Genomic DNA, 13,291 nt, shown 5'->3' with positions numbered 1-13,291 from the left:
CTGACCCCTTACTCTATCCCAAAAGCATACTACAGACCCCCAAATTTAGAGCCCCACGGCAAGCTCCTTCTCAGCTGCAGACGGGGCTGCTGGAAGGCCTGGTTTTCTCCCAGCCTCTTTGTGGTGAATTTTATAGGTTTCTCCTCCCCCAGGTGTTGCAGCCATGTGGCCTGAGGAGTGACCCAGCTCCAGCAGAGACTGTAAGTGATTCAAGGTGGTCCTGGTAGTCCCACCCCTCCCTGCTAGTGAGTGACTCAGGAGCCAGGCTCAGCCCACGCATGGATGACATTCTTCAGGTCATCGGGACTGGTTCCGATGGCACATCCAAGAAGAGGCTCTTCTTGGCTCTCCTAGTGGCTGTTCTTGTTGGTGGCCTGATCCCCAGAACCGCTGCAGCCACTCACTGAGTGTGAAACCCACATACTTGGAAGAGATTGGCAAAGGAATACAACGAGAGTTCTACAAGTTGAGCCAACTGCTGGACTTTTTCTTACCTATGAACTTCCTGTTATTTGAGACAATGAATTTGCTGACCACTGAAGCTTTTAAGCTGGATGTCTGGTGAGAATTCCATTTTCTGTCAGCGTGGGAGGCATTGGGCTGAAAAAGATAATGCTCTGGTCTGAATGTGTCTCCCGGACACGCCTATGTGGAAATCCTAAAGCCCAGTGTGATGGTGTTAGGAGGTGGGGTCTTGGGAGGTGATCAGGTCATGAGTGGGCTCCGTGTCCCTGTAGAAATGGTCCCTGAATGTCCCTTGCTCCTTCCATCAGGTGAGCATACAAGAAGTCTGCTGTCAGGCAGAGGGTCCTCAGCCCACCAGGCTGGCACTCTGATCGGGGACTTCCAGCCTCCAGAACGGTGGGAAGTGAAGTGTCGTTGCCGAAAGCCACCCAGCCTGTGGCATTCTGTCACGGCAGCCTGAGGGCACTGAGACATTACAGCAGGTGTTCTGACACAGGGTTTTTCCTGTGGGCTCCATCCTCTCAGAGACGGTGATCCACAGCCCTTGCAGGTGGCTGACGCATTGGCACTTTTTCTAAGTGACCAGAGACGTCTTCTGCGTCCTGTGCTTTCTTCTGTTTCAGGCCTCCACTCTCTCCACACTTCAGGTGCGCCCTTGAATCCTTCTCCCACCTCAGTTCATAGCACAGTATCCTGGGCCTTGCAAAAATCTGCAGACCTTTTCCTCTTTTATTATTATTACATTTACCTTCATCACCATCCCCCCTTCACCCCACCATGTCCATGACAAACTTCCAGTTCACACTGCCGCGTGCAGTGAGGGCCCCTCATCTCACAGCCACTCGCAGAGGGCCAGTTGGCTAACTTGTGCCAACTAATGGGGGCAAAAATGTTTTCCTTTGCATTTCCATGGTTTCTCATGACCTTGGGCAGACTTCACACACTCCTCCACTGTTTGCCTCACCCCCCCCACCCCCCGTATCACCTATTCATCCACTTTCCTCATGTTCCCATTGGGCTTCCGGCTCCTGCTTCCGGATTTGAAGGAGTCTCTTTGACATTCTAGATGGAATTCCTAGTTTGTTTAAGCAATAGGAATATATTTTTTTGCCAGTCAGTTAACGTTGCCTTATCTTCTATGGAACAAAAGTCTTCCTTTTTTTAATGTAGCCATATCCATATATCCCTCCTGACCCAAAGGTTAATTAATACCTTTCCACCCTGAGATCATAAAAATGGTCCACTCGATTGTCTTTTATTTGTTTTATAATTTTACTTTTCAATTTAAACTTTTATCTCTTTGGAGTTTAACAAAAAGATGTAAAGAAGGAATCTAACTATTTTTCTCCATATGGTGAGCCAGGTTTTAAAGCACCATTTTACTAAATAATGGATAGTTTCGCCAATTGTTTGTGATGCCACATTTATCACATTCCAATTCCCGGTGTATTTTGTTCTGTTGTTAGTCGGTTCTTGCACAAAATCAGACTTGTTTTGTTCTGTTGTTAGTCGGTTCTTGCACAAAATCAGACTGTTGGTTATTGGTGTGTTTGTGTTGCACTGACACTGTGTACTATTTATAATTAATGACTTGGGCGATTTCCCTCCATTTGATTTTCTTTTTCAAGCTACTTGTCCTTCCATTTACATTTTACAATCAGCTCATCAAATTCCTCTATATTCTGATGAAATGTTGAAAAATTTTGCTCTGAATTTAGATATTATTTGGGAATCATTTCATTTTCATAATGCTATGTAATCTCATTTGAAAATACTATTTCTCTACTGTTGTTTTATCCTATAATATTTTAAATATTCTATTAATATCTTGTGCATTACTTGTTAGTCTTTAGATAGATATTTTATGTTTTATTGTTATTGCATATGGGCTAAAGTCTGATATTATAACTTCTGGTTTACTATTGCCAGTAAAGAGGAAAGCTTTTGAATTTTGTATGCCGACCTTATATCAGGCAAATTTTCTGAACACCTTTATAGATTCTAATGATACTACTATTTATTGTCCTGGGTTTTTTATACAAATAATCGTGTCACCTGCAAATAATAATCTGCTTTTATCTTCATTTTCACTTATTTTTAATCATGTTTATTTTTGGTCTTATTATCTGGGTAAAATTCTGAAGGCTATGGAAAAACAGTGAGCACTCTTGATTTGTTTCTAAATTAAGAGAAATGTCTCAAGTCTCTCCCTTGAATATGATGTTGATCAAAAATTTTGATAGGACCCCTTTTCCTATATATCAAAATCTCAGGTTCCAGGTTCTGTTGTGAGTATACAGACGCAATTCTTTATCAATGGCCTAACTTCAAAAAGTCCTGAATTTAAAATACTTTTTATAACTCCTTTGGCAACAAAACCTGACCTCTGCTGACCTGAGACTATGACTACTCCTTATTGGTCTCACTCATAGGAATATTATATGTTTTGCAGAAATACAAATTAAAAGTTAATTTTTTTTTAAGTCTGAATACAGAGTACTTCACCAGAACCCACTGGGAGGTTGTTTCAAAACATTGGAAATGGTATGGGGTACCCAGGCTTGCAGGTAAGCGATTACAGACTGGTGTATGCTAGTGAGATAGAGCACTCGCCTATAGATTACAGCCATTCTGTCAGAGGAAATTCGCGGATGACCTTGAAAAGGTCAGCTAGTGGAGTTCGCCATTTCCAGGGGACTGCTGCTTTCTGAGGAAATCTCAATGGATATTTAGATTTTGGGGAATCAGATGGGTTCTTTATTGTTGTTGTTTGTCTTGTTTTGTTTTGTTTCACTACAAAACAAAAAGAACTCCATATCCAGATACCTTATAAAACCGTTCCTATATTAAATGAAAGTTTTAACAGTCAAAGGTTTGACCAGGTGTATATTTTGGGATTCAAAGTAATATGATTCACAGACCCAAATGAAAAAAAATGAAAAGTCCCTTCAAATGAGCATGTTAAGAGCAGTGAAACAGGGCTGGCCGAGTGGCTCAGTTGGTTAAGAGCTTGCACAAGAGTGTGAGCTCTGAGCAACAGTGGTTCGATGCCTGGCCTGAGCTGAGTTGCAGCTGAGCTGCCAACAGGTGGCAGGATGGCTCAGCCAAAAAAAAAAAAGAGCAGTGAAACAAACAGAAAACAGAAAGAAATAGTTTAGCTTACATTATTGGTCTAGACAATCCCTAGGATATATATTTTGCAAGAGTCACTTGAGTAAAATGTGTACGTTTATGATTTGGAAGCTAATTAAACCATGCAAACTGAGGCAGACCAACCATGATCACCTATTAGAAGTGCTGATAGCTTCCAACGCAGCTCCATTTTTTAAACAAGCTTTTAAAAATTCAAATGCAAATCCATATTGTATAATGCACTTAAAACGGTCTCCTTTCTCAGTGAAGGTGAAAATAAAAAGAAATCCCAAGCAAGGGTAACATTGGGAAAGTTGCTGATATAAAGTTATATGATTTGAAAATATAAATGAACAGCAATTTGTTGAAGTTTCCTGGGGTCTATTTAAATATATATATATATATATATATATATATATATATATATACACACACACACACACACACACACATATATTTGAACTATAATTCAAACTCAGGGAATTAATCAATAGAGTGCCAGGTAAAATTTTAATTCTGCTTTGCTTTTATTTTTAAAATTGATAAATAATATGGTTCAATTTTAAGATACCTTCAAGAATTTACCAATAGTATAGCAAGTAAAATTAAAACATTTTACACTGAATTTCAAGTGCTTCTGAAGGATGTTAGAAAAGAATCCCTGGTGTGTGTGTTCAAGGCTCACACCATGGGCAGATGAGGATGCACTGCCCCCTGGGAAAATTGTTAAGAAGTGTAACTGCTTTTCTCACCACCTTAGCTTTACTCAAACCCTCTGGGTTTAGGTACAATAGGCAAAGGCTTTGTAAATATTACATACCCCCATCCCAGGAAATACTGAAATAGCCATCCTTTCCTGGACAAATACAGGTTATAATGAAAGATACTGCTGACACCACACAAGTGAATGGTGGGGTGGTGAAAATGACAAAACAAACAAACAGAAAGCTATCACCCTCCATGGTGCGCCATTAAAATCCCGTTGACCTCTTTTTCACTTTACACTCACTCTTTCTTTTTTTCCTACCTTCCCATATTTTATCAACTAACACAGAGTGTTGGAACCCTAGCTGCATAGTAAGACCATCTAGGGAGTTTAAGAAAGAGGCTACAGGGCCCCACTCCAGGAAAAGTGCATGGAAGTCCTGGTGAGGAAGCTGGTGTCACGTGTCATGGTTTAAAGGCTCCCCAGGTGATCCTAAGACACAGTTGGGGGAACCACTGAAATAGCTGGACCTTAATTATTTGCCAGTGCCTTCAGAAGAACTGGCCTGGGGAGACAAGTGGGGACATGCCTCCATGTGGAATGCATGCTGGCGAGGAAAAGGAAATAGTTGCGAAGAAAATCCTCACATGGTTTACATTTATTTGCTGATGCCTCAACCTGTTAAGAAAAGTGAAAATAACCAATTCTATAGAGTACTGTCTGTAAATGTACACAATACTTTGTAGAATTAAGTCATTTCATCATATAAGAATTAGAGATAGGTTAAGGAATTCATGACTTTAAAAAGGATTGATTCCTAATGTTAAAAAAAATCACTATTTTCTAAAATGAAAATGTTTCATAGTGCAAAGAAGGAAACATACTCTTTCCTCAGCATAAAACTAGAAGGAATCTACATATGAGTACTTTTGATTTTTAGTGGAAAATATGTTATCTGCCAACAGTTATTTATTGACTTGCAATATGAAAATTGGGTACTTTTTTGCTTGTTGATTTAAGGATTTTGTAACTTTATACGAAATCATCCTGACACCTAGGCTCATGTCCTAGGAGGTAATGTGTCCAAACAGAACATTTTGTTAACTCGTTCATTTAAAATATTAGATTTTATGTACGTTATTAATGTTATATTCCATTGGGTTTTACTTTATTTTCCCACCTCTCACCTGGGTATCTCATTCTGTGAAAGGTTCCACAATAGACTTGAATTCTATTTGCCCTGTCTGACCCCAGAAGGGCACTAGAGAGAAGTGAAATAAACATTTGTGAAACACCTGTTATGTTCTAGACATTTTAAATCCCTGATTTAACATTCACTATAGCCCCAGAAGGTTAAGTATTATTATTATTCCCACTCACAGACAAAGACAGTGAATCTCAGAAGAGATGACCTCCCCAAAGCCACATGTTTAGGGAGTACTTGAAATAGGCTCAGAGCCAAGTTGGAGGATGTTACAGGGAGGTGGCATCTCAGCGCAGCTGAGAAGAAACTTTCCTGTAATTGGAGCTATCTGTCACTGGCGTGACAGCAGGTAGGAAGGTCCGACTGCATGGGAGATATTTCAGCAGAGGTTTAATATACATACATTCATTCTAGGGAAGAATTTCCTTTCCTTCCCTGTCTGGTAAACATCCTTCCATCCTTCAAAACCTAGCTCTAAGGCGTCTCCTCTAATAAAGTATTCTTGACTTCTCTGGCCTCTCTGTCTTGTATTAAACAGAATTTTGTCCTCACCTTCTTTAAAGGTATCATCATATTACATTGCATGTGTTGACATCTTCAACATGCCTATTGGAATACACATCGTTTTTCTATTCCAATTGTCTTAGTGTAGCGTTTTGCCCATGGTAAGGACTTGAATAGCATTAGTTAATGGAATGAATATTCAAGATTTACTATATTAGTCAGACTTCTCCAGAGAAACAGACCCAGTAGGAGAACATATACAAATATAAATATAAATATATATAAATATTATATATTCCAGTAAAAAACACATTACCATTAATCCCCCTCAAAATACTCCCCCGCACTTCAAACACACTTATCCCGTCACTATACCACACTGGTTTGTGTGATTATGTGGACTAACAAATTTGGAATATTCAGAGACCAGAAGGCAAGAAATTCTGGCAGAAGTTGAAGTTTCAGTCTTTTTTTTTTTTTATAGTCATCAGCTCTATATTTATAGGCAGCCACGACAGCACAACTAAAGACACTCACAAAAGGCAGCTTTCAGAACTGCTTCAGGAAGTGGCAAAAATGATGGGATAAGAGTGTTTGAAGCAAGGGGGAGTATTTTGAGGGGGACTAATGGTGATGTGTCTTTTACTATAACAATTTTTTTTAATTTAAACATTCACTGTATTTTTTTATCATACCTCATATAATCTGCTTTACTCAATGTCTACAGATTTACATGTTAATCACATTGAAAACAATTCTTTAATTCAATATTTAGACTGGTGTTTGAATGGACCACAGGGCACCATAGCCTAGTCAAGTTAACAAATAAAATCAACCATCACAATCAGTAAAAAATGTTGACCTAGACAAATGATATTCAGATCCTGGAGTTTCCCAGACCAGTGAAATTTTAAATAATATAAAGTGTGGGGCTAGCTAATGTAGCTTTTAAAGATTTTATTTTGCTACATTAAGAAATTAAACATAAAAATGTTCTATCCTGAAGTAAAAAAATATATAATTTAATACAAAAAAGAAAAGCCAGAATAAAAGATATTCAAAACATATGGATTTCAGAAACACACTAAAGTGCTTATTTTAAATTATTAAAAAGTGCTAGTTTACAGACCACATTTTAGTATCTTCCCACACTGAGATTTTGTGATTCTAACATTTTGACTTACGCTTTGCAGGACTGATGCTGTGTTGGCGAAACGTACGCGCCCACGTCCATGATGCTTCCATCCGCCCTCGTCCCCTCACTCTTGCTACTAGCCACCTGTGGCTCCTACAGGGACAATTCTTTCACTAAAGCCTTTATCAATTGCAATGCTTTTGTCTCCCAGTAAACCGTAAAACCAACTCAAACAGGCTTCTTTCATACAAACCCACCATAATATAAAATCAAGAGGTAAGGTGGGTTTCAATATTAACTTAATCCACTAACTCTGGCTGAAGATTGTCTTATCTTTGTCCCTCTCTCTCTCTGCCAGCTTTTCCCTTAGGCTGGTAGCAAGACAGCTGAAGCAGTCCTTAGCCTTCATTTACACAGTGCAGCACCATGAAAAACTGAGAAAAGGTCACTCCCAGAAGTTCTTAACAAGATAAGGAGAGACACCCAGAGGCACCACAAAATTCCTAATTGGCATCAGTGGCCCACACTGGGTCTCAAGCTGTTCTCTTACTAAGCAGGGAAGTAGAATTCCCATTAACTCAATCAAGTTCACTCCTGGAACTGAGAAAGCTGATTTATCTTCCTTTGGGATATATGGGGTCTTTGGAAAACGAGTGGATACTAAAAACAAGTCAAGATTCTGGGTGGAGGAAAGAAAGAGGAAGCGGATGCTGTGTGACAACCTGATATCACTATCTTGTTATTCAAACAACATTCACACATGCACTACTTTGCACGCATTTCCTTTCAAAAATGCTCACGCCTATAAAAATGCAGGAAGATCATCCAAAGTCTTATCTATTGGATCCAGTTCCAAGTCTAGGGCATTTCAGTGATGTGCTCTCCTCTCTACCAGGTCCACATGCCTAGAGACCCCTGACTATAATGAGTCATGTGTTACTGAGACATGCCACATAGAAGGCAACCCAAAACCTATGTGGAAACAGCACAATGGAAGCTGGCCCGCCATGGCCACTGAGCCATAATCCCTAGTGTTTGCTGTTGCATGATCCCTGCAAGGACTCCATGCCTGACCAGCTTCCAGGGCTGAGCTCCCATTCACGTTGCTTCTGTGGCCGTATCTCGGAGGGCAATGGAAGGCGTTCCTCTGGGGAACGTGCCCATGGTTGCAGTTTTGCAGGCCCACAGGTTGTCGTAGAGCTGAGCCATCCCAGCCTCTTTATCTCAGGCTTCTGGTGCCTCAGGCAACAGATCTCCGTTAAAGACTTGGCAGCCCTCTGGTCCACGACGCTTTCTGTCAATTCCCTGGCCTGGACCATAACCTAAAATACTGCCCATTCAAGATTTTGACATCAGATATTTCTGTCTATTCACAATAACATTCTGCTCACTCTCCATCCCTTGATGCCTCAGTGTCATATTTACAAATTTTGTCTTGGTCTCTGCCTACAGCCACTTGGACAACTCTGGCCTCGAGTGGAAAAATCTGTCCCTTAAACCCAGACTACATCTCAGATGCATGTTCACAATGAGTATGAGTGTCACCTTGAAACAAAAAAACAAAAATAACTGGATCGGAGGGGTGGTGAATAAGAGACTGGGGTTAGAGCAGTAGGTGACATAAGTGCCTCTATTTACACAAAACTTACCTTGTGGTAGTTATTATTTGAATGGTCCCAATAATAAAAGATTCATAAATTTGAATTGTCATTCATAGCCAAAGATGGTCTTAATTTGGAAAACCATCTTGTTTTTATTGTTATTTTTGTTGGTTTTTATTCCTCATTAAGCTTATCTCTTCAAAACAGGTTCTTATTGATGACTACAAGAGGTAGTCAATATCACCTAAAACCCAGAGATTGTTTCATCCAAGTTCCTTCATAACTCAAGTATCAGTGGTCATCACAGACTGGAGTCTGTATGGCTTTGACGTAGGAAAGACTGCCAATGCCCAGCCCAGAAAAGTAGATTCCTCACCGCCTTGCCACTACCTCCTGCATACAGATCTGCACTCATTGTAGCGCAGCTCATTTACAAGTACCAAATTCTGTTGGTTGCAAGCAACAGAAAAATGAATATGGCTACTCTGCTCACCAAATGCCTAATGAGAGCAGTGCGCTAGGAGACATACTTGGGAAATGCTATTTGCACACAGAGGAGTGAATAGTGCAGATAATCTGTGGAAGGAGTGCTGTGAGGTGGTGGCACAGGACTCTGCACTTCACAAAGGCAGCTACGCTCTCATGCCATTAACACAAAGGCTTCCCTTTATTATGAGGTAAGTGGCTAAGTGATTAAGATGGTTCTTTTCTATCACAAATATCTAAACTCAGAAGGTACAGAGGCTCAAAATGAAGAGTTGTGTAAATCCTAGAAGCTTGCAGTGCATTGTTTTATGATTATTTTAAAGAACTGTCTTCCATTTGTCAACATGACTATCTCTTTTTTCTGTTTGTTTCCAGATGTTAGAATCTCAATGTATACGTTTGTTCTAAAATCGACCTTATGACATATTTTCTATTTGGATTCTTTTAAATAGATTATAGAGCCAGTGAAGAGGTTTGACTTTAAAATCCTGTACATATTAGTCCCTTTCTGTGATAATTTCCTGGCTGTTCGGACACTCTGACTTTCATTTAGAAGAATCGGATGTGTTGTATTCAAATATGCTGTTGCATTCAAATAGGCTCTTTCTTACCTTTCCCATGGATTTTATAGGTCTTCCCACACAGCACAGACCCCATACTCCCAGACTGCGTGACATCTCTGAGTGCGCCCTGAAATATGGGGCCCTGAGATGGTTCTCGGTGGAACCATGGCTTTCCCCTGGACATTTATCTCACAGGTGCTGCTTGGGGACCTCACCCCTTGCTCTGACTTACCCCTGAGCCCTCCCACCAGCCCGTTGCACATGTATTTATCTTCGTTGGTCTGAAAAGGCACTCTGGGATCTGCTGTCTGAGCTTGATGATGGATTGATCATTGAGACTGGCTTTTAAACGCGACGTTTTGGTTAAAAGTCATTTCAACAAAGAGAAACGGGTTTTAGAAAGTGTACATTCAATAAAATTCTAGAGGTGGGCTGTAGCTGGCTGTCGCTGAGGCTCACACCGGAGGCGTATTTGAAATCCTCCAGCTTGGCTGAGAGTTAAGTGTCTCCTTCTAGAAGTACAGAGGCTGCTTTCCTCATGAAGTTTCTTCCCTCCGACAAGAGGAAAGCAAGTCACATGGCCCGATACCCAGCTTCAATTTGGAATATAGACTATTTCTGTGAAGGTGATCTCTTCTTCCTGTGTGACATGTGAAAACATGCTCCACAGTGCCACAAAGATAAGCACACCAAAGGTGTGTCACCAACTTATTAATTTCAATAAACAAGCCTAAAATGAAGTGGTCATACATAGAAGGAAGCCACTTTCTACTTTATGTTTGCAGGAAACAACAGCCGTAAGAATTTGACTTCACCTTTAGGTAGTTGAAAGAGTCCCAAACATTCCTTTAAAAAAAATACATACATATATATATATATATGTATATATATCTTTAATTTTCATAACTTTTGGGATTCCCACAAATGTAATTAATGGATATTTATTGAATTAGGATGACAGGTTATTTTATTTTAAAAACTCTTTGCTATGGACTCCTGCAAAGACGTAGATACCCATGGAAAACACACCCAGATGTAAATTAAAATCAGAATATAGGTATGCTCCATTAGGCAGATATGGGGAAAAAGACATAAACTTAGAGACGGGAAAAGAGATGGAAAGAGAAAATTAAAAAGACATGAAGGAGAAGGGACAGTGGAAAAAGAAAGGAGAGGAGATCAGGAGAATGAGAACAAAATCAAGTCCGTTTTGGATGAGGCTGTGACTTCCCAGTGTTTTGAGAATTTAATCATCCGACCAAACGCCATTCACAACTCTTGAATGGCTCTCTCTTCTTCTAACCGTTAGAGATTTTTAAGACCAGAATAACCAGAGCAGCCCCCAGAAAGAAAATTGTTTTCTGTGCTGTAGCATCAATGACCAGAAATATGACCACCGAGAGACCCAGCCGAGGGTGGACCGGGCTCCCGGGTCAGAAGTTCAACGTCTCTGCTGCTCAGCCTCAGATGTGGTCAATGTAAGGACACACACAACTCCACAACCCCAGGGCGACCAATTACCACACACAATGAAAACTGTCCTAAAAATGACTCCCTATCTTAAAAAGAGGCATGGCTTTTCTCCAGTGCATTTGTTTTTAATGTTTAACAAGCTGACAGCAGTGATTACTCAAAGACTAACGGCCGACTTACTGGTTACTCCAACACAAACAAATCGTCACCAGGCTGTCAGAACCTCGACAGCGTCCATTCTACTCTAAATGCTTAATGCATCTCCGCCTGTGCAACGGCGCATGCAGACTGAGCCACCCTTCCAAATCCCTCATCCCCCCAAAAATAATGATTTGCTGTGTTTTTGGTAAAAGGTAGGAGGAAAGCGTTTCCTCAGAGGTGGGTGTGGGAAGCAACCCAAATCAGGATGTGTTTAAAATGCTCATGACCAGGTCACCATCTGCTTTCATTCCTTAGACCAAGGGTCTTTCCAGAACTGTCATGTTCCCGGCTACATCATCCAGGAGGACTCCTGTGCCCTCAAGAATTAGGCATTCAGAAGTAAATCCAGTTGCTGTCCATGTGAAGGAACATTCTGGAACACATCACTGGACCAAAGGCAGCTCCTTCTGGAAGGAACATATTTTTTTAAAGTGTTTGCTGAAATATAAGGCTAGTTCAAGTTTTCATTGATCTAATGTGGGTCTTCCTTTAAAATCTGGGTTGGGTCTTCCAGCAGGATTTGATGCCGAGACAAAAGGGGAATTGGGCTGTTGCGGTTCCTATTCATGAAAGTCTCTGAAGGGGATATGTGCACCTTGTCATTTCTGACCCGAGTGTGAGAGCGGGTCTCATTCTGCTGTCTCAGGCTTCTGCCTCCCTGCATCCCACAGCCCTCCCGAGACACTAAACGGAGTCACCAAGCCCCTCCAAGTGGGCTGCAGCATCTGACTTCACAGATGTCACCACATACTCAGAGTGCCACAACCATTTAGGACAGATTAGAGAAAGTTCTTTCTGATGAGCATATTAGTAGAGTCTGTCATCATTAGCATATGAAACTAGGTGGCCAAAACCAGTTTTGTCCCCGGTGAGCCACAACCTGGCTTTCCGCCTTTAATTAATGGACGGCATGAGCAATTAGGAGGCCATCACGTGATGGAACTGCAGTCCCCTTCCAAGGCAATTTTGTCCTTTGCTAAAAGGTAATGAAGAGTTAACATGAAGTTGAGATAAACTCAGCCAGACAAGAATCAAACGCCCCTTGTATCACCATGATTCTTCATTTCTGCAATTCTGAGAATTCAGCCCACCAAAGGGGCCAAATAGCTCATTTGTTTGCAAGGCTTGATTAATAATTCTGCACTTTTGACTCAGCTGAATGTTTTCTTTGCATTTGTCCAGGTAGTTGGAGAAGATAAGACTGAAATGGCAGCTTAAGAGGTATTAAATCAACACATACACAAACATACCCTATCCCATCTCCCTTCGATGTCCTTCAGATTGGCAGATAGCACACCAACAGAGGCAACAGATGACGTGGCTTCCATTTCAGAATATGTCCTGCAGTCACTGGGATCTGTTCAACTATTTCATTAAATTAGTGCCTGTGACTCTGGCAAGGGAGAGAACAATGTTTCATGTTAACCAAGGCTAGCAGTCAGATAGGCGTGTGCTGTCTTCAACTTGTCTGTCAATTAAGGATCAGGAGATTAAATTTCATCTCTCATAGTTAAGGTCAGACACCTCCCCCTGGTGGTGCCATGTAACTGGTTCAATCCTGTTACAACCTATATTCAGGTGTTCTGCTTTCACAGGTAAATCACTTTCTAAGCAGAGCTGAATGACACTTCTGTTGTTATCGCCAATCACCTTGTCTTAACGTGGAAATAAACCACAACAAATATAGGACCTTGACACTAGTGAGAAGTTAGAATGAAAAGAGAAATACACTTGTAGACACATAGCTGACATCCCCTGGAAAAGCCAGTGTTCCCATAGATCTTATATGATTATAATGTGTGATTTGAATTATATATATAT

This window comes from Hipposideros armiger, unplaced genomic scaffold, assembly GCF_001890085.2.
Source record: "Hipposideros armiger isolate ML-2016 unplaced genomic scaffold, ASM189008v1 scaffold_100, whole genome shotgun sequence".
NCBI classification, from domain to species: Eukaryota; Metazoa; Chordata; class Mammalia; order Chiroptera; family Hipposideridae; genus Hipposideros; species Hipposideros armiger.
Note: the sequence above shows the minus strand (reverse complement) of the source record.